This window comes from Scomber scombrus, chromosome 18, assembly GCF_963691925.1.
Source record: "Scomber scombrus chromosome 18, fScoSco1.1, whole genome shotgun sequence".
Lineage (NCBI taxonomy): Eukaryota > Metazoa > Chordata > Actinopteri > Scombriformes > Scombridae > Scomber > Scomber scombrus.
This window is the reverse complement of record NC_084987.1, coordinates 19,992,170-20,014,265: the sequence shown is the minus strand read 5'-3', so window position 1 is coordinate 20,014,265 and position 22,096 is coordinate 19,992,170. Positions and strand designations below refer to the sequence as shown.

The 22,096-nt window shown below is 38.8% G+C and overlaps 1 pseudogene; it reads left to right on the top strand.

The window, feature by feature from the left end:
* Positions 1–9,667: 9,667 nt before the first annotated feature.
* LOC134000026 (NACHT, LRR and PYD domains-containing protein 3-like) lies at positions 9,668–20,273 on the top strand (annotated as a pseudogene).
* Positions 20,274–22,096: the final 1,823 nt, after the last annotated feature.

Genomic DNA, 22,096 nt, shown 5'->3' with positions numbered 1-22,096 from the left:
GTTATACATCAACTGAGAGTCTGAGAGAAAAGAGAGAGTACACAGAAAGACAGTGATATGTGCTCTGCCATATTTGGTTAAAACCTCAGATGAGTGGAGTGAAGATTATTGATTTCTTTCCTTACTTATTTCAACCATCATTTTTTGGCATTAGCCCAATATTCGACCCCTCTGCTGCACAGCTGAAATACACATTGCAGTGTATTGCACTAGATCTACAGTTATGATGGATTTATTATTATCAGGCTGTACTTATTTCCTTTGACATGTTAGAGTCAGTGAACTCCCCATGAACTCCTTGAAGAAATGTGCAGGTACCACATGAATGATAATGTATCCCTTTTGAGAATGCATGTAGGATATATCATGTAGTTTGATAGGGGAGATGATTGTGTTCTGGCCAAAGCATATTTACGAGAGAATCCAGAAAGGACGTTAAGAATTTGATTCCTAAGTTGTTTATAGGTTAATACATTACAGCACGAGAGAGAGAGAGAGAGAGCGAGAGAGAGAGAGAGAGAGAGAGAGAGAGAGAGAGAGAGAGAGAGAGAGAGAGAGAGAGAGAGAGAGAGAGAGAGAGAGAGAGAGAGAAAGAGAGAGGGTTGTACACTAGGTGGCACCATAAACCAATTGGAGACATGTCTGGCATTTAAAACATCGTAACACACACATACAGACTTATTTGATTTTTCAAAATACTTTAATTATATTAGAATAAAACCTGTTGTCACTACAGCTACAAACAATTCACAGGGCACAATTATGAAATAATAATAATAATTTCAGATATTAAAGGGGCAGTATGTAGAATTTAGTGTCATCTAGTGGTGAGGTTGCAGATTGCAACCAACTGAATCCCCCTCGCCCTCTAAGCTTGTACATGAATTTACCGTGGCTATGAAACTCCACTGAAGATTTGCTGTTTAACTGAGGTTTAGTGTTGTTGCTCCTCTGCTCTCCTCAGTGTGACCTCAGACCCAATAAACAGCATACAGCCTGGGCATCTTTTAACTCTGGTCATGCTGTGTCCACCAGTTGTTCAAGGTGCACAGTCTCCTCCAGCAATCAGTACAAAGAGATAGTAGAAGCAGTGCTTATACATTTGAAAAAATGTCCATGATTTAAACATTTCCTGATAAAAAAGAAGTAAAAGAACAAAAACAAAAAGAACAAAGATGCATCAAGACCAAGATTATTAACTCTTCCAAAGATAAAAGCAGTGACTTCTCTCCAAACGAAATCTTTTGGTCCTGTCAAGTATCTCTTTGCATAAATGGTCGCTGTAACATAACTGTCCTATTGGCAAAGTGAATTAGGCCTTGCCCTCCCTCTTCTCTGGGCAGAAATAATACACTCTGAGGAACTCAATGTAAACAATCCCAGGAAAAAATCCATCCTTGCCTACAGTTGCACTAACATGCCAGAAAGAGCCTCTACTCATGCCAATCTATGCCATAATGTAGAAGCTACAAGGTTTTTTTATTGTCAGGACTCCGTCTCTGTAAGAAATATGAGACAACAGTACCTAAACAACCTTCCCTCTGCTTTTTCTACCACATTTTCCCAATTGCTGAAAAATATCTTATTTTTACACTATCTAAAACCAAAACCAGTTCAGGTTCTGAGGTAGCACAGGTAAGCTATTACACCAGTTACCAACAGCTAAAGCATGACTCTTTTACCATTTATTTCTGGCAATGGACAGAGCCACAACAGTCTCAGCATTTCTGTCCAATATAATTACATCATTTTGATTATTTACAAAAACAGCCACATCATCAACATATGCAGATAAAACAATGTTATTTATAAAAAACAAGTCTGTTTTTTGTATCATAGGTTCTAAAGAGATTACATGAAGCATTCCAGAAAGAACCTTGTCTAATACCCCTTTGCACTTTAATATGGAGAACATAAACCCCCATTAAACTTTATCACAGTGTCAGTGTTCTGATACAACACTTTAATCTCGGTGATCAGACCCTAACACAAACTAAGATAATGGTGTTGAACTCAATCAAATGGTTTCTCTTTATCTATTAGTAGACTAAAATTAAGTAGATTATTGACCTGCCAGGTACACAAAATGTCCGGTTGACTAAGGCCTTTGACAGAATTTTATAATCTGTACACAAAAGAGACGCAGGTCTCCAGTTTCTGATGTCTTGCCTTTGTCCCTTTTTTTGGCAGCAAGGTAATCACTGCTCTGCAACAGGAAAGTGGTAAAACACTCTCAGCTAGGCTTTGATTTAAGACTTCTAGAAGATTGTCTCTTAAAATGTCCCAAAAGGCTTTATAAAACTCCACAGTCAAACCGTCAATACCATCCACGCACTGTAAGGCAGAGTGGAGCTTTCTTAGATCCAAGCAGGTCTTTCAAGTAGCAAGTTTGAATCACTTCACAAATTTTAGGTGTACTCACTGCAGAATAAAACTGGACAGCCTGCTTTTGGATCTGGCTAATTTCCTGCCCTGCTTCTGAGAGAAGAAAGTGAATGAATTCTTCTTCTGGTTGAAGAAGAAATGGGAAGGCATATGTTTCAGCAGATGTAGCAGGTCTGTAAAGGTAATTGTTTTTTAGAATTAAGGGCTTTGAAATGTCCTTGATTTCCTGTGGACAGGAAATCAAAACCTAGACCTTATTCCTTTGAGGCTGTGAGGCAACAATCACTACACACACACACACACACACACACACACACACACACACACACACACACACACACACACACGCACACACACACACACACACACACACACACACACACACACACACACACACACACACACACACAGAGAGAGAGAGATAGGGTTGTACACTAGGTGGCACCATAAACCAATTGGAGACATGTCTGGCATTTTAAAACATTGTAACACACACACACACTCTTCTCTTCTCTTATCTTCTCTTCTCTTCTCTTCTCTTCTCTTCTCTTCTCTTCTCTTCTCTTCTCTTCTCTTCTCTTCTCTTCTCTTCTCTCTCTTCTCTTCTCTTCTCTTCTCTTCTCTTCTCTTCTCTTCTCTTCTCTTCTCTTCTCTTCTCTGAGCATGCACATGCATTTCTGATTTTCTTTGCATGATCAGGTAAGGATTTTCTCTTTTACTTGGTAACTGACTTTGCATGATGGCACCAGGTGAAACGCTGCCTGTGTCAATAGGCATGGTTGTTAGAATAGTTTCTGATCCCGGTTTAACTGTGGAACAGGTTTTACTAGCGGTGGGAGATCAGATTGGACACAGCAATCTGTCACTGACATCCTCTCATACTGATAGCGGCTCCCTGACGAAATTAGATCTAATCTCCTGGAATCTGGAGTGAGCGAGCAAGAGCGCGCATGCTGAGTGACTGCGTGTGTAATTGATCACGTAGTTCGCGCACGAGAGGGAGCGAGTGCGTATGTGTTTATGTGACTGTTAATGCAGCGCATGTGAGAGACAGAGAAAGAGTAAGCGTCCTGATTGCCCTATGTTGCTTAATAGACCAATCGCCACCCAAGCAGACAGGTTCACATGTTTTTGGACTCACCAGCACAATCATTTGAAGTGTCTTTTAGAGTGAAACATGAAGGTGGATATTATATGCCATCTCCAACATGAAGTGTTTTGAATGCGGGAATGTGGGACATAAGCATTTTGCGTGCCTGTATAAACAGCCAGCAGAGCAAGCTGCTGAAAGTCGCTCAGACTCAAACAGTACAGGAAGCACTGAGACTAATGGGGCTTTTCCATTATACAGTTCTAGCACTACTCGGCTTGACTCGACTCTACTCATTCTTTTTTGCTTTTCCATTAGGGATAGTACCTAGTACCTGGTGCTTTTTTTGGTACCTGCTCTGGTGAGGTTCCAAGCGAGCTGAGCCGATACTAAAATGTGACGTCAACAGACTGCCGGCCACTGATTGGTCAGAGAGTATCGTCACTGGAAGAGTCATGAGCACGACGTCCGACACAAGAATCAAACCCGCCATTTTTAAATACCGGCAACAGCGTTACTGTGATTTGGCTCTCTTCTCTTGCTTTGTGTGTGACAAAAAGCCAGAGGCCGAGCAGCAAGTACACCACTGCCTCAATGTCCTCCATTGTTTATGTGTTTGTGTCGCGTATAAAACGACGTCACGGCAGTTTCGCGCAGCCGTGCTATGACGACCCCGCCCACGTTGAGGAGGTACTTAAGCCCTTACAGGAGTGAAACTCTCAAGGTGGTTTTTTGGCCCAGGCAAGTCCTCAAAAGGCTGCTGGAGGAGTTTGTACAAGCTGCCTATTGAAAAGGGGAAAGCTGACCTCCAATGGAGGATTGTATATGCTGCAGTAGCTACAAACAGATACGTTGCACACCTGGATCTGGGCCATAATGATAGTTGCCCTTTCTGTTCATGGACTGAAACCCTAGCACATTTGTTCACTGGTTGCCCAAGGTTGAAAGGTTAATTTGAGTAGTATGGTTTTGGTTTATCGTTATTTTCTTTTGAGTTATTTATTTTTGGTCCACACAATTCAGCAAAGAAAAGGGGGGTGCATATGAACTTTACCCTTATTATAAACTGACTGGAAAACTTGAAGTGTTTAAATGTAAATGGGTGTACAATGGGATTGTTTGATGATCTAGCTCTGTCTTTTTATTTTATGTAATTATTGACTAAATAGTTAGAATTTTACAAGTTTTTGTGTTGATTGTTCAATAAATGGATCTTTAAAATCAAAAATATCTTCTCTTCTCTTCTCCAGGCACTCAATTGAACATTGAAAATATGTTTTTCTTGCTCTAATCATTCCTCCTGTTCATACGGACCATTAGAAGATCACTTACTAATGCAATTATAATGTAAGTGATGGGGCCAAATTCCACAGTCCTCTTTCTGTGCAAAATATATTATTGATAAAGGTTTATCTGAAGCTATTATGAAGCTTCCAAATGAGTCAAATTAAGTATATACCTTTCAACGTTATAGTCCTTTAGGTGCCAGGTTAAGTCCCTCTTTTACACTTCCACCACAGCTCAAGAGGGCAACACTGTCCAGGGAAACACAAACAGGGAATTTGATACTAAAAAGACTGCAAATGTGGCAGATATCCACTTGATATGACTAACTCAGACTGCTGAAGCCTATTATAAGAATATGATTAAACAAAAGAAAAAATAAATACAACAATAAACAGAACAATGACGGTGAAAAGCTTTACATAATGCATAAAATCCATTATCAGTGCCAGCTAAGAGGTAAAGTCATAGATATCAATAGACAAAGTTTTTTTTTTGGGAAGTAGAAACAATGCTTTTAGAATTTTCACAAAACTGAGTGCTCTGACCAAATCCACAGCATATATTATGGATAAAATGCTGTGCAAAATCAGCACTAACATAAAAATAAAAATAATTAAAGCTGCAACCAGCAATGAACAGGCCCTCACGCTGAGCGCATGTCGGGCTGTGGCGCAGTCGGAGGGCTCGCACAGCAGGCATGTAAATATCTTTGCACACGCGCTTTTATTGAACATTGCGTGAAGGTGTTAAACAACACTTCCTGTGTCCACTATGTGGTGCTAGTGGAGACCCATCAATTATATGTCATGTTGTAGTGTATGATGTCAAAAACACACCCTGTAAATGTCATGTAAATCAGGCGATGTGTGCGATAAGAGGCTGACTTCCTGTGTCCAGTAGGTGGCGCTCTGACTATGACTCAATATTAACACCTAGACATGTTCAGGGCGGGACCCCCATCATGCGTGAGAAATTGGGGTCAGATTGGACAATGCATGTTGGAGTTATAAGGACTTACTCTTTCATGGCGAAACCTGGAAATGTGCGGCTCCCCCACACACACCAAGTGTAACGGTGGAAAGGGATTTTTGATAAATTTTCATCTCCAAGGTGTTTAGATGGTACTGACTGAATTTGAAGTTGGTGGGGTCAAATCTCTAAGAGAAGTTTGTTAAAGTACAAGGCGTAGAAATAAGCTAAAAAACACCAAAATTGCATCGTTTTTGCAAAATTGCCCCCCTCCCAGAGGCTGTTTTGTGAGTCTGGACATGTTACATATGCGTAAGTATTTCATACACCTACATCAATCTGGAGGGAGAGGCATCACATTTGAAGATGCCGTAGGTGGCGCCGTAGAGTCATTTGGGCACGGCCATTTTTGGGACCCATAAAATAAAACATTTTGCCACTTCTGGCAGGTGTGTAAACTTGTTTTCCTGCATGTTTCGGCCACTTAAAATGCATTTGCTTGGGGAGAAGAATAACGAGAAAAAGAGGTATTCCTACAGATTCAATAGGGTCTTCACAATGTTAGTCCTTGGGCCAGCAGCATTGTTAGGACATTGGGCCAGATGCAAGAAACACTCGTACGCACAGATTTATTCTTAAATCATTCGTACAAGTGATTTATGAGAATTCCACTATGGGGGAGGGGAAGGAAAACAGACAGGTAGGGAGTAAAGAAGAAGGAGGAACTCTGGAATCGAGACTTAATTTTACAGTCAGCAGAGGAGGAGGAGTATGAAAACAAGTCTGAGGCAGGTGAGTGTTAATATCAGGACTGCAAATAATGATTAATGTCATTATTGATCAATCTGCTTATTATTTTTAAATGTAATTGTTTGTTGATTTAACTGTGTCAGATTAATATGAAGATTAATATGAAATAACACAGTTTGATGCCTTTTAAGTAGTTTCCTGTTTTTCTTTTCCTGGTTTCTGCGTTCTCACAACTCAGCAAACTCTTGTCAAAAAATGTTGTTTGTGGATTAAAATGAATGATGTTGAGAGTGTACCATAAAACCAAGGTGTTCAAAAGAAGTGAGATTACAATGAAGAATGAGAGTGCATTTAAAATATTTTCAGTAAATAAGAGTAACTTGATAACTTGTTTCCCTATAACAGCTCAGTCCTGTGATTTTCCTGATATCTCAAAATTGGCCTCAGCAGTCAGGTCATGTAGTTAAAAATCATCTGAACATCTGATGACTAAAAACTTTATACCAGATTCAAACTAAAACATAAAACTTAAAGATTCTAAAAGTGTGTCATAAAACTTTCAAACTGAATCAAATGTCAATTTGTGACAGAGCTTAACCTGACAGAGACACGCCACAACAATAAATAAACAGTTGTAACCATAGCATAAAAGGAAGAAAGTTAAAGGGAAAATGACCCTCTGAATCATGTTTAATTTACAGTTGGTAATCTCTTGTTGACATTAAATCACAGGACTGCAGGAATGTGTTTGGCACAGTGTCAGAAAGAAGAGACTAGAAACATCCTGTTTGTTCAGTTGTTCTCCTGCATGTAGAAAATGAGGTGAAAGTTTAAAACTGTTGTCTGGTGGAACAACACCTAATAAACTAATGAACTGAAAGCTAATGTATATATAATGTATAGATTTCAGTTACGGTACAGTTATCAGGGAAGTAGCAGAGATGAAAATTTTAAGTTGGAAAAGTGAAATGCAAAATTCCAGGCTATGAACGTGAATGATCCCTCGCAATCAACATAACATTTCATTATTAGGCCAGGGTGGGCATATATCTTTTTTTTTATAACGTAAAAGTAGTGAACGTTAAAAGAAAATGGCCCAAGGTCAGACTCAGAAGAACATACTTGCACTTTTTAATCATAGTGCGTTGTGTTACATGTGCTGCATATTTTATGAGAGTAAACTGTCTGCCTACGTGTTCCTGAATATATTTCACCAATGTTCCGTGTTTTTTTTTTTTTTTTTTTACTGGTGATATATTACTGGTGTAATTTCTGTTCTCTAACAATTTGTAAACTAAACTAAATGTATTTTAGCCAGCAGCCTAATTGATTATCAATAGTTGCAGATTACTTTTCTGTCAATCGACTAATCAATTAATCAGCTAATTGCTTCAGCTCTACTCCACTCTCACACATTGTCTCTTCTGTATTTCAGTACACAGATATATGTATATAAATATGACACCAGTCTCTGTGCAAAGCTAAAACATCCTGTTGGACCAGTCTGTCAAGTAAATGCAGTGAGCAGAGTTGCCAACGAATTTCATGGGAAGCTGCTACCAGAAGGTCAGTTTGTTAGTTTAGATTTTTGTTTATGATCTGATATTCTTATTTGTGAAAGAAATAAAAATGCAACACATTTTTTATGAGCATGTAGGAGTCACTGAGAGAGAAAAGACTGACTTACTTCTCTTGACAGCACAAATGTGTCATTTATTGTTTACTTCTGAACTGAGTCTGACAACAGTCACATCTACATTTTGTCACAGTAACATGCGTCACCTCTGCGACCAGCTGTTAAAGATCCCCTCCAGACATGTAAAAATACTCTTTTTGTAACAATATTTTGTATCTGATTTGGTTTTTCCACAAACAAAATATAATAACCATGTTAAAATCCTTTAGATAGCATCTATTCCTTCTCACTCATTAAAAATTCGGTATACTCTAGTCTATGAATATTTCCTTTCAAAAGTTTTACTTCTTCACAGAGGATGTTTCCTACTTCACTGTTAAATCCATTTTCAGTATATATGCACTTAAGGCTTTAAGTCTCAACAACAAGGATGACCCTTGTGTGAAGGGAATATTGGACCAGGATTGACTCCAAACTATTTGTGATGTCACAAATTGTGCTTGTAAGTCCGCCCCTTCAAAGTTGAATTGTCAATGAACTCAGAGAAACTTTCCACTTTCAGAAGATGAATGTAAAAAACAGCCTTCAAGTGTCTAACTCTGTAGATAAATCATTCTGCACAGTGAAGCTCAAACATTCAACTGTGAGAACAAGTTGCTACTACTCTCAGCATTGTTAGGACTAGAATTTGATTTATCATAACTAGAGACAGACAGGAAGGATGAAACAGGATGAGAAAGTGTGATATTACAGGAGGACAGTCACCGTGTTTCACTTGTTTTACTCACTTTTTATTGGAGAACTGCTGGTTTACAGATCACTTATGAGATCACTTCTTCAACAGTTTTGTATTCAGCGGATGGATTTAACAGTAGTTTAATTTTTAATTAATGACTAAATCACATAATGTAGCCTATAAAATCCTGTGCTTTGTCCTTTTTTACTTTCACAGAACAAAAAATATCACACAGATTTTATTCAGTATACAATCCCTATAAAATCACTATAACATTCCTCATTTTCAGGCGCTGTCTGTTTACCAGCGTTAACAAACCAATCAAAACATGTGAAGACACCAGAGTTTACTGAACCACAACAAACAGGTGAGTTGTGAAAGCAGAATACAAACTGGACCTTGTGGGTAGATTACTTTGTCAACTTTTGCTAAAGATTGAGCTTTTATTCTCAACATTTCAGACATCCCAACTCTCCCGGAAGTTCCAGGAGTCTCCCGCGTATTGATAGTGTCTCCATGACGCCCGCAAATGAGACACAATCTCCCGGAATCTGGAGTGAGCGAGCAGAGCGCGCACTAGAGAGTGTCTGCGCGTGTGTGTGTTTGTTTGACTATAAATGCAGCGCGTGTGAGAGCCAAGCGTCCTAATAGCTCTGTGTTGCTGCTTATTAGACCGACACCGATCGCCACCCTGGGACCGAAACCAAGTCCCGGAGGGGCTCCCCCGGGACCGAAACCATGTGTAACAACAAAAGCAGCATACAGAAACACAACTGTTCTCTTATCTGTTCTCTGAATTTACCAGAGAGCCAAAATGACGGAGGTGGACCTCCTTAAGCTTCTGGAAGATTTAAAAGATGAAGATTTTCAGAATTTCAAATGGTACCTGAAGTATGAAAAGGTGGGCGACATCCCACCCATCCAAGAGAGCCGGCTGGAGAAGGCAGAGATGCGCTATGTTGTAGATCTGATGGTGCAGAAATATGAATTTTCTGGAGCTGTGGAGGTGATGAAGAGCATTTTAAAGAAGATCAACAGGAATGATCTAGTGAAGGAGTTGTCGAACATCAGCTCAGGAGCAGAAGGTCAGTCACAGGAAGAGACAAATATGACATCACATCCAGACAGCAGATCTGTCACAACAGCATGTGTCTTCATATGTTTTTAATAATTTTATATAAGGATTAAGATTTTTCTTTGTTATTTCTCAGCAGTTATACACATTGGCGCAAAATGTAAATGTAACCACTGATCAGTAGTCTTTGGACAGTTACACATAATTTTAGTTCTAGTTCTAGTTTTAGTTTTAGTTCTCAGTACATTTAATTTTAAATGAAATAACTGATATGACATTAAAGTACTACATTAAAGGGAGATATAGCCCCTTTAACACATTGCAGGGGCTCAACAGTATTGGGACAGATACACATGAAGACAGACTAAATGACACAACTAAATGAAAACAACAAAGCAGACATAACTACATGAGCTGATGCCCACGGTAAATCTGGCACTATTTCCTTCACTGATCAACACAAACTGGCAGCTCTGACACATACAGCACTTAATGGAGGCTGGTTTCACATTGTACGGGTAATTTGTATTATTGAGAGAATGTGGGTGCAACTGGTTGAAAACATGAATGAGCTCTTGTCAGGTAGCAGTGACATAATTCTAACGGGTGGTCACAACAAGGGAACTGTTATTGGCTACTGTTATCAGGGATGTAGATGAGAAAAACTTATTCTAATTCTAAAAAAAAAAATCTAATTAATTAGTATTAGTATTATTTTATAAGTTTTGTTATTTACACAGGTAGATTTTTTCTGAAGAATGCCAGTTTATCTACTATTTACACATAATATGTACTAAACAAAAGAGTGTAGATAGTAAAAAGTTGAGCAGCTGAATGAAAGGGGAGATCATTACACAGAGATTAATTCTTGTATTTCAAGTCCAACTTAAACTTTAACAAACACAAGTTATCCTCTAGTCTAAATAAGTTGGTTTCCACCACTTCCACCATTTTACTGTTTGTTAAATTCAGACACATTCATGTTGTGAGGAAAAGTTGTGACTCAGACACACAGAGCAAAACAGAACAAAAAGTCAGGACTAACACACGTCTTCTGTCACTATTACTGATAAAATAAGAAAGGCATGCTTTGAAAATAAGGTTGATGTAGAGGAGAAATCAGATACTAAATCAGTTGTCCCTGCTCCTCGTGCCAGGACCAGTAGATGCATCTTCAGGCCCAGCAGCCCCTCTGTCCCTCTGTAATGATAAACCAACCCCACCAACTGAAGGAGCAGGTAAGCAGCATTGTGCTAAATGACATGTCACTTAACATAGCTTAAGAGGGGCTTTGAGAATTTATTTTTTTTTATTGTGAAAAAAGAAAATGATTAAGTAATTTTCAATGATATAGAACTGGTAGTATACTTAGCTCAACATTGTGCTGCTGATTATGTGTTAACAATAGTTTTGATCCTCCAACATTAGTTACTGCTAATAACATCACCAATCTGAGTGTTTGAATTTCACTCCTCTTTTATCTGACATTTCCCTGCTCCTTGTGCCTCGACCAGCGGATGCATCTTCAGGCCCAGCAGCCCCTCTGTCCCCGCCAAATGAAGCAGCCCCACCAACTGAAGAAGGAGGTAAACAGCATTGTGCTGAATGACATGCCACTTAACATAACTGAAAGGGCTGTGATAATTTCCTTTTATTATTATAGAAAAAGAAAAATTATTAAATAATTTTTAATGATGAAGAATTTGTAGTATAGTTCTTTCAAAATTGTGCTGCAGATTTTTATCATTTTATTAATTATATCATTTTATAGATTATGTTAATTTTAACTGAAGAGGTTAATGTATACATAAGTTATATATATTTTATGTTATTCATTAACGTGAAGAGAATTCCCATTTAAGAATTTTACCATTAGATTGTAAAAGACAGTCTAATCACATTACATATATATATATATATATATATATATATATATATATATATATATATCAAAATTGGTGTGCAAGAAACTGATAATAATAATAATAATAAAAGTCTAAAAATCATAAATTGTGCAAATGTGAATAATTATATTGGAAGTTGATTTAAGGTGTGCACCTAAATGTTCTGCTTGTGCTCACAAAATAAATTAAGTGGTCCTAGTGCTCCTAGTTTAAAAAGTTAGTCTGGAGCCCTGCACTGTATGCAGAATGTTGCATGTGTGTCTGCACAGTGTTACATTTTCACAGCTCAATGTCAGTAAATATTGTACAGCATAGTTGGCATGGCCTGTGCCTGGTGGTGGGACCCAATATGATATCTTTTCATGAGGCCCAAAATCCCTGGCAACAACCCTGCATATGTGCATGTTAACACTGATAGTTGTTTAGATCTATATTTTTCTTCTCTTAAGGTATATGTAAGGTCACTCTGAGGAGGAAATGTCAAAATGTGACTGAAACAAGTGAGGAACCAGGAGGTGAAACCCTCTTCAATGATATCTTCACTGATGTCTACATCGCAGAGGGAAGGAGTAACGAGGTTAATACTCAACATGAAGTGTGGCAGCTTGAGACAGCTTCCAAGATGAAGATCCATGACACTCCAATCAAGTGCCATGACATCTTTAAAGCCTTACCCAACCAAAGGAAATACATCAGAGTTGTTCTGATGAATGGTGTTGCTGGTGTTGGAAAAACTTTCTCAGTGAAGAAGTTCGCTCTGGACTGGGCAGAGTGCTTGAAAAACCAAGATATCAGTCTGCTGATTCTGCTTCCGTTCAGGGAGCTGAACTTGATCAAAAATAAGAAGTACAGTCTGCTCATGCTGATCCATTTCTTCTATCCAACATTACAGAAGCTCACAGCAGAGAAGCTCGCTGTCTGTAAAGTTTTGTTCATCTTTGACGGCCTGGATGAAAGCAGACTTTCACTGGATTTCATCAAGAGGAAGGTCGTGACTGATGTCACACAGAAATCATCAGTCAACGTGCTATTGACAAATCTTATCGAGGGAAATCTGCTTCCCTTGGCTCTGGTCTGGATAACTTCCCGACCAGCAACAGCCAATCTGATCCCTCCTTCATGTGTTGACAGGCTAACAGAAGTACTTCACTGACACCCAGAAGGAGGTATACTTCAGGAAGAGATTCAGGGATGAAGAGCAGTCCAACAGAATCATCTCACACATCAAGACATCCAGGAGTATCCACATCATGTGTCACATCCCAGTCTTCTGCTGGATCACTGCTACAGTTCTGGAGGACATGCTAACTACAGACCAGAGAGGAGAGCTGCCCAAGACCCTGACTAACATGTACTCACACTTCCTGCTGATTCAGACAAAGAGGAAGAAGCACAATATTGATGGGAGACATAAGACGAGTCCACAGGAGCTGACGAAGGCTGACAGGAAACATCTTCTGAAGCTGGGGAGGCTGGCATTTGAACAACTAGAGAAAGGAAACATCATGTTCTACCAAGAAGACCTGGAGCATTGTGGTCTTGATGTTACAGAGGCCTTTGTGTTATCAGGATTTTGTACACAGATCTTCAAAACAGAGAAACTCCAGAAGAAAACAGTCTACAGCTTTGTTCATCTGAGCGTTCAGGAGTTTCTGGCTGCAGTCTACATGTACCACTGTTACATCAGCAAGAACACAAAGGTGCTGGAGGACTTCCTGGTAGAAAACTACAAACATAGTGAAAAATCTTTCGTTGAGAAGATTACTGCTTTTTTAGGAAGGAGTAGTAGGCATTAACCATCTCTGGATGTCTTTTTGAGGACAGCCATGGGGAAATCTCTCGGAAGTGAAAATGGCCACCTGGACCTGTTTGTTCGCTTTCTTCATGGCCTCTCTCTGGAGTCCAACCACAGTGTCTTAGGAGGCCTGCTGGGTCGGCCAGAGAACAGTCCAGATATCATCCAGAGAGTCATCAACAACCTGAAGGAGATGAACACTGAGTATTTCTCTCCTGACAGAAGCATCAACATCTTCCACTGTCTGATGGAGATGAACGACCGCTCAGTACATCAGGAGATCCAAGAGTTCCTGAAGTCAGAGAACAGATCAGAGACGGAACTCTCTGTGATCCACTGCTCAGCTCTGGCCTACATGCTGCAGATGTCAGAGGAGGTTCTGGATGAGTTGGACCTAAAGAAGTACAATACATCTTATGAGGGACAACAGAGACTAATCCCAGCAATGAGGAACTGCAGAAAGGCTCGGTAAGTCCAGATGTGATTAACATTATTAATTAGTATAGATTAGTATTTTAGTTCTTCAAATGTAAATAATATATTAAGTCATATATTGAGGATGTTGGGTTTCTTTAAATTACATTAAAGAGTACGTTCTAGGCCTGCTCTATGTGAAAAATGGATTGAGGCAACTTTTGTTGTGATTTGATACTCTAATCAAGATGTCCTGATGTTAACTTTGTGGAGACAGACATTAGTTCAGATCACACAGACAGACACATTATGGAAGCCTCAATGTAACTCCCTTTTATCTCCTTCATCTGCAAGATTAAATCAAAACAAAGATTAAAAGTCTGCAGGCATGAGAGAGAGTGATCTGGTAGCTACAATGTCAGTGGTTCAGTACCAGCAGTGGACTTTAGCAGCATGTTATTCTCTGTCTCTCTCTTCTTGTTTCCTGTTTATCTCTCAGCTGTTGCTTTACAGTAAAGGAATGGATTTTTACTAACTTTGTTTTGTCATCAAATGCATGAAGTACACATAAAGTGTCCTGTTTCATGATAACATATTTTAATATATGTGTCATTACAGACTTACTCACTGTGGACTCTCAGATACTGAGTGTGAAGTTGTGGCCTCAGCTCTGAAGGCCAACCCCTCCCATCTGAGAGAGCTGGACCTGAGCTACAACACCCTGTCTGATTCAGACATTAAGCTTCTATGTGCAGGACTGGAGAGTCTAAACTGTAGACTGGAGACTCTGAGGTCAGTTCACTGACTGTAGCTTTGGTAGATTTGTTTCTATATATTCAACTAAAATCCTTCACTGAAGTTTCAGATGTTTGGTTCATACATTTTTAGGATTTGCTTGTAGAATTATATTTTTTCAAGAATTAAGCCCTTTTGCCTCATTTAAAAAAATGTTACACAAGTCAGGAACCTGGTCAGGAACCATCAGACCCTTTAATGTAGTCAATGAGAGCATCCCTCAGGACACACACAATTACAGGGTCAAGGCAGTGGTCATACTGTACATCCACACATCCCAAAACTCAGAACTTCTATCTTATCTTGACATAGACCATGGCAAGGAAGTAGCAGTAGACTTCCACAAGACAGCACAGAAGGAAAAACAGTGATCTTACTTCACAATCATCTATTGAAGTTATACAACCATGTGTTGCTTATTTACTTTTCACAACACACACACACACACACACACACACACACACACACACACACACACACACACACACACACACACACACACACACACACACACACACACACACACACACACACACACACACACACACAAAGCGAGATGTTTAAAGTATTTTTTGACTCAGTGTTGACATGAATATGTGTTTAATCTATTCTACATCATTTGTTCTTTATTCAGATTGTGTGGCTGCAGTTTATCAAAGATCGGCTGTGCTTCTCTGGCCTCAGCTCTGACGTCCAACCCCTCCCATCTCAGAGAGCTGGATCTGAGCTACAACAACTTGCAGAGCTCAGATGTAAAGCTGCTTCGTGATCTTAAGGAGAGTTCAGACTGTAGACTGGAGGTTCTGAGGTCAGTTCACTGACTGTCTGTTACTATTGTTGATCTTAATGTTTAACAACTCAACCTAATGTACATACATATCGTACATCCATTAAGTTATTTTTTTCTCTATTTTCAGTATTTTACTGTACAGTTTAATCTGTAGTTATAAAATATGACTGATTCTTAAAGAAACAGTAGAAAATGTTTACTGTTAGTTGTTAAAGTAAATTAATGTTTATAGTTTAGACTTCGGTAAAGAGTCACATCTGTATACAGAAGATCCTCTCAACTAATATATGTTTGAAACTGATCAAGTTTACTTGATGAAAGAGAAAATATTTATTATATTATTTAATGTGTTTTAATGAATAATGTCTGATTGATATTGATCCTTCAGAACACACACACACACACACACACACACACACACACACACACACACACACACACACACACACACAGATCAATGCTGGTGTTTAAGTATGTTTATGACTCAGTGTTGACATGAATATGTGTCTGAATGTTGTGGTGACATTTGGATGATGTCTGTAGATGGCTGACATTAAGATGATCCACAATAACACAAAGACAAGGCCACTACACATTTCAAACCTAAACACCTGATTGGATTATAAATGGATTTAAATCTTCATAATATATTCTTTATTCAGATTGGAGGACTGCAGTTTGCCAGGGATCAGCTGTGCTTCTCTCTCAGCTCTGAGGTCCAACCCTTCCCATCTGAGACTGCTGAGTCTGAGAGAAAACAAGCTGCAGGATTCAGACGTGGAGCTGCTGTGTGGTTTTCTTAAGAGTCCAGACTGTAGACTAGAGGCTCTGGGGTCAGTTCACTGACTGTCTATTACTATAGTTGATCTCAATGTTTAACACATGAACTTAATTTATGTACATATGTGGCCTGATCATAAAGGATGGGACCAGACACAGAACATTTTTTTTTACACACACACACACACACACACACACACACACACACACACACACACACACACACACACACACACACACACTCACACACACACACACACACACACACACACACACACACACACACAAACACACACACACACACACACACACACACACACACACAATAACACAACGACAAAGTCTCTCTGCTCATTTTAGAGAAAAGCTCATTGTAATGTTGAACTATACATTTAAAACCTGAACACATCTGATTGGATTATAAATGGATTTTAATCTACATCATTTATTATTCATTCAGATTGGGGGGCTGCAGTATGTCAGATATCAGCTGTACTTCTCTGGTCTCAGCCCTGAAGTCTAACCCCTCCCATCTGAGAGTGCTGAATCTGAGTGAAAACAAGCTGCAGGAGTCAGACGTGGAGCTGTTGCGTGATTTTCTGAAGAGTCCAGACTGTAGACTGAAGACTCTGCTGTGAGTTCACTGACTGTCTGTTACTATTGTTGATCTTCAAGTTTAACAACTGAACCTAATTTATGTACATACATAACTTACATCCATTAAGTTAATTAACTTAGTTTTCTAAGTAAATGAATGTTTATAATGCTTGGTAAAGGGTCACATCTGTATACAGGATTTTCTGTCTTAACTAATATGGGTTTGAAACTGATCAAGTTTACTTGCTGAAGAATCATATTGATCCTTCAGAACACACACACACACACACACACACACACACACACACACACACACACACACACACACACACAAAGTCTCTAACCCTAACCCTAACTATTTCATATATATCTTTTTTTTTAATGAGGTGCAAGCCAGGAGTATACATGAATACAACATTCAATTAAGTTATTGGACAAACCACTTTGTTTTTCAATTGCTCATAAATTTACACAAAAACTAAGATACTTTCAACTTTTAGTAGTAGCTGTAGCAGTAATAACAGTATTAATACTATTACTATTACTACTACTACTACTACTACTACTACTAGTGGACCAGTCCAGCATTGATTGAGATTGATGAGGACATAGTAATGTTGAACCACACTGTTAAAACCTGAACACATCTGATTGGACTATAAATGGATTTTAATCTACATAATTTGTTCTTTATTCAGATTGAATGGCTGCAGTCTGACAGAGATCAGCTGTGCTTCTCTGGTCTCAGCTATGAAGGTCAACCCCTCCCATCTGAGAGCGCTATTTCTGAATAACAACAAGCTGCAAGATACAGGAGTGGAGCTGCTTTGTGATTTTCTGAAGGATCCACACTGTAAACTGGAGGTTCTGAGGTCAGACACCATTTTTACTTCTGTGTTGACATTAATAATATATGATAGTTGTGGTGACACTAAACTGTAGACATGAACTTTTAAAGTGACATATTCTATTCTTTATTCAGATTGGAGGACTGCAGTTTGTCAAAGATCAGCTGTGATTATCTGGCTGCAGCTCTGAAGTCCAACACCTCCCATCTGAAAGGTCTGTTTCTGGATAAAAACAACCTGAAGGATTCAGACGTGAAGCAGCTTCCTGATTTTAAGAAGAGGTCAGTAGAGAGTTGGAGTCAGTCTGTTCTTGTTTCAGCAGCTTTGCATTAAACACAGTCAGTATCAAAGCAAAGATCCAGTATTTCCTGGTGAACCTCCAACCTTCTCAGTGCTGTGAAGCTGTGAGAGGAGAATGGTGACTTCAGGATTGGATAGAAAGACAGAGAGAGCGAGAGAACAGTCAGCCAATCAGATCACCCAAAAGCTGGAAGTGGAGAGGAGAGGAGAGGAGAGGAGAGGAGAGGAAAGCAGGAGAGGTGAAGAGGAGAGGGGAGGAGAGGAGAGCAGGAAAGGTGAGGAGGAGAGTGGAGGAGAGGAGAGCAGGAAAGGTGAGGAAAACTGTGAAGACTCTCTGCAGCCATTTTACATCATCAACCCAGAGTTTAGTAGGAGAGGGCAATTATTGCATATTAAAGCATACAAGTCTTAAGAGTCAGGGTTCCTTTTTAGAAATGTTGATATGATACATATTGTTGAAATGTTGATACGCTTTGTATTTAGCATGTTGAAAAATAGATATTCAACATGTCCTTGGTTTGCAGAAATGAACAATTCTGGTGACCAGGTTGCATGTGATGATTTAACAGCATGAAACATCTTCAAATCCCACAGAGACTTTGTAGTTTTTAAACTTTGATAAGAGTTCACATGTATCAGCAGTAAATCCATCAGTAAACTGATGAGTGAATCTCTCTGTTTTTGCAGTAATGATGTGTTTATGACTCCCAGCCGTTTATTTCCTCTGTGTACTTCAGTGAAATCTGCAGAGGAAACAGACTTGATAGTAAAAGTCTGTGCAGGTCTATGAGCTTGGAGCTCAGTGTGTTCACTCCAACACGTCAACATAAGAGCTGAAAGGAAGCTGGCTACACTGCACAGATGTTCCACTTCTGGTCTGAACATGACTGAAGTCCCTGCTGCTCTTTATACTGGATGTGCTGAATCACTGACTGACAGCTGATGAAGTGAGTCTCACTAAACACTGATTCATGACCTCTGTTGTTTCTTCTTCTTTCATCAGATGGTGATGATCTCTGTCAGAGTGTTAGTGCCCATCCAGGAGTGTGTGTTGAGAGAGGATCAGCTGTATCCTGATGATCCATCTGGACCGGAGTCTGGATCTGGATTTTGTTGTCTTCACTTAAGTCTCTTAACTGACGAAGTGACTAAACTGAACAGTTATCTCTGGATTTTTTTGAAGTCAGCACTTTACAGATTTCTCAAACATGAGCTGTTTGATGTAGATAAAGACAAAAAATGAGTGTTATAAGTCAGACTCTGAGCCTGGCCCCATATTTAAGAAATTGACTCTATTTACAAGAAGGGTCAGTGTCGTTTACACCTGCTGAGGAGGTTGGCATTGTTTGGTGTGTGCAGGCCACTGCTGAGATCCTTATTTGACTCTGTGGTGTCATCAGTGATCTCATATACAGTGGTGTATTGGGTAGGGGGATGTTCTGAGCGAGAAAAGAACAGACTCAACAGACTGATTAAAAGAGCCAGCTCAGTCTGTGGCTGCCCCCTGGACCCCATAGAGGTGGTGGGTGAGAGGAGGGTTTTAGCCAAACTGTCCTCCATAATGGACAACACCTCTCACCCCTCTGCATCTGACTGTGAAGGCCTTTAGCAGCTCCTTCAGTGACAGATTAATACACCCCAAGTGTAAGAAGGAGCGCTTCCGCAGGTCCTTCATTCCAACTGCAGTCATACTGTACAATGCTGCACTATAGATGCACTTTAGGGTCCCTTTTTTAGTTTTTAATTTTATTGTTGTATATATATGTTATAATTGCACTTTAAGGTCCTTTTTCTTAGTTTATAATTTTATTGTTGTATATATATATGTTATAATTGCATTTTAGGGTCGTTTTATTTAGTTTTAAATTTTAATGTTGTATACATTTGTTTTTTTTGGTATTTTTTTTATATCACTATTTTTTGAGCTGCTGTAGCAATGAATTTTCCCCACTGTGGGATCAATAAATGTATCTTTATCTTTATCTTTATCTTTATCTTTATCTTTATCTTTATCTTTATCTTTATCTTTATCTTCATAGATAACGAGTCATTTGAACATCACACCATGAACCTAAAGACCCATAAAACACTCTCATACAACACCCACTTTGCGGCAATATAGCAGCAGCACAACACTAGGATAATGTTTTTAGCCGGTGTTAGTGTTCTTTTTTATTTTCCTGTTGGGTTATTTACTCCACTCAGTTTAAACTGAGTGGAGTAAACCTTTTTTGTTGATAGCTAATAACTTGTGTATCTTTTGAATGCCATATGTACGTTGTTTTGTACAAGAAACAAGACATGTATGACAGTTCTTCGCTAGTTGTGTTTAACACTGGGTCAAAATAATAGATTGCCGAAGTTAACTCGATGTTGTGCTGGTGCTCTGCTCGTTACTTGTGTTGTCGTGGTTGCAGAGCTTCGTGGGGATTTGAGGGAACCTGAATTTCACTCCAGCTGGGAGGCAGAAGGTAGTGAAAGGAATCAGTGGACAGCTGATCAGAATTCAAACAGGAGCCCCTTTCTGTATCTTACATTTCTCTACAATAAAATGCTTCATCACTGACTTATGTTTTTATATAGAATAAAACTTTTCTTTCTTCCATTGTGGAGTTTTTGAGGCACCATATAGTAGAAATTCACCATCAGTATTTGTACACTCAAATGGTAACTCTTTATTTGTATAACCTATATGAGTTTTATAATGTCTTGTGTTTCTTTTACAGTTTATCTTGTGCATTTTTATATTTTAGGTCAATCATTTTGAATTGGCTTGTTGTTAAAATGCACTGTACAACTAAAGTTGCATTGTCTTCCACTCAAGAAGGTGGTATTGTTTCATGCTTTATTGAACAATTTACAAACTACAAGCTAAGCATTAAAAACCTGTACATGTCCGAGTAAGACATTTCTTCCCACATAAACAAACAGTCAAAACTATTAAAGATAAGAAAATAAAATATATTAATTGTAAAGTTAAAAATGATAAATTAGGGGAATGAATTGGAATCATAAAAGAAATATATAACATAGAAAAGCTAACTTTCTCCCTGAATCTATGTGTGGACAAATTTTCCAGTAACTGAAGGTAATGGACAACTCATTTTGATATAGTGGCTCCTCAACATGACAATGTGTAATTAATAGAAATGTATGTATATATACAGTATATGGGTGTACGGGTGTGGATGTATATATGTGTACATGTATGTGTATGCATGTGCCTATGCAACTATATATGTATATACATTTATATATAAGAGTAAAAGTTTGTAACTCTTATGTATGCTGAAGGAATACAACAGCCCCCTCTGGTGAGCACCGGAAACAAAAATAAAAACAGAAATTCATAATTTTTGTCCTTTTTTTCCCACCTTTAAATGCAGAATGAGTGTTGACTGTGGATTTCTGTTTGTATTTGTAATAATGCATTATCAATGCTCGCTGTATGATCACACACAAGGAAGTATCTCTTAAATAAAAATGCACAAACTGATCTAACAGGACAAGTTACAGTATGAAAGAAACAGAAATAGACTGGAGTGAAATGATACCAATGTGATTCATTGACCAATTTTAAAATAATAATTATTAAAATAATAAAAATAATAATAATAACTCCTTCAGGATCAAGAGGGCCTTCGCACCATCTGTACTCCGGGCCCTAATAATAATTCCTTCAGGAACAAGAGGGCCTTCACACCACTCAGTGCTCGGACCCTAATAAAATAACAAAGGAAAACTGCAATATCATAGCAGTCCACAACACAAAGGTCAAGGGTGACCTGAATGAAATGAGGTCAGGCTTGCTGGCCACAGAGTCTCTCACAGAGGTTTTTATAGACATAACAGACCAGCAGTGTATTTCCATTATTAAGTGGGCAGAATGCTTCACCCCGGCTGGCCATTTTAATGCAGTTGAATCCTGTATATTACCAGAGCTTA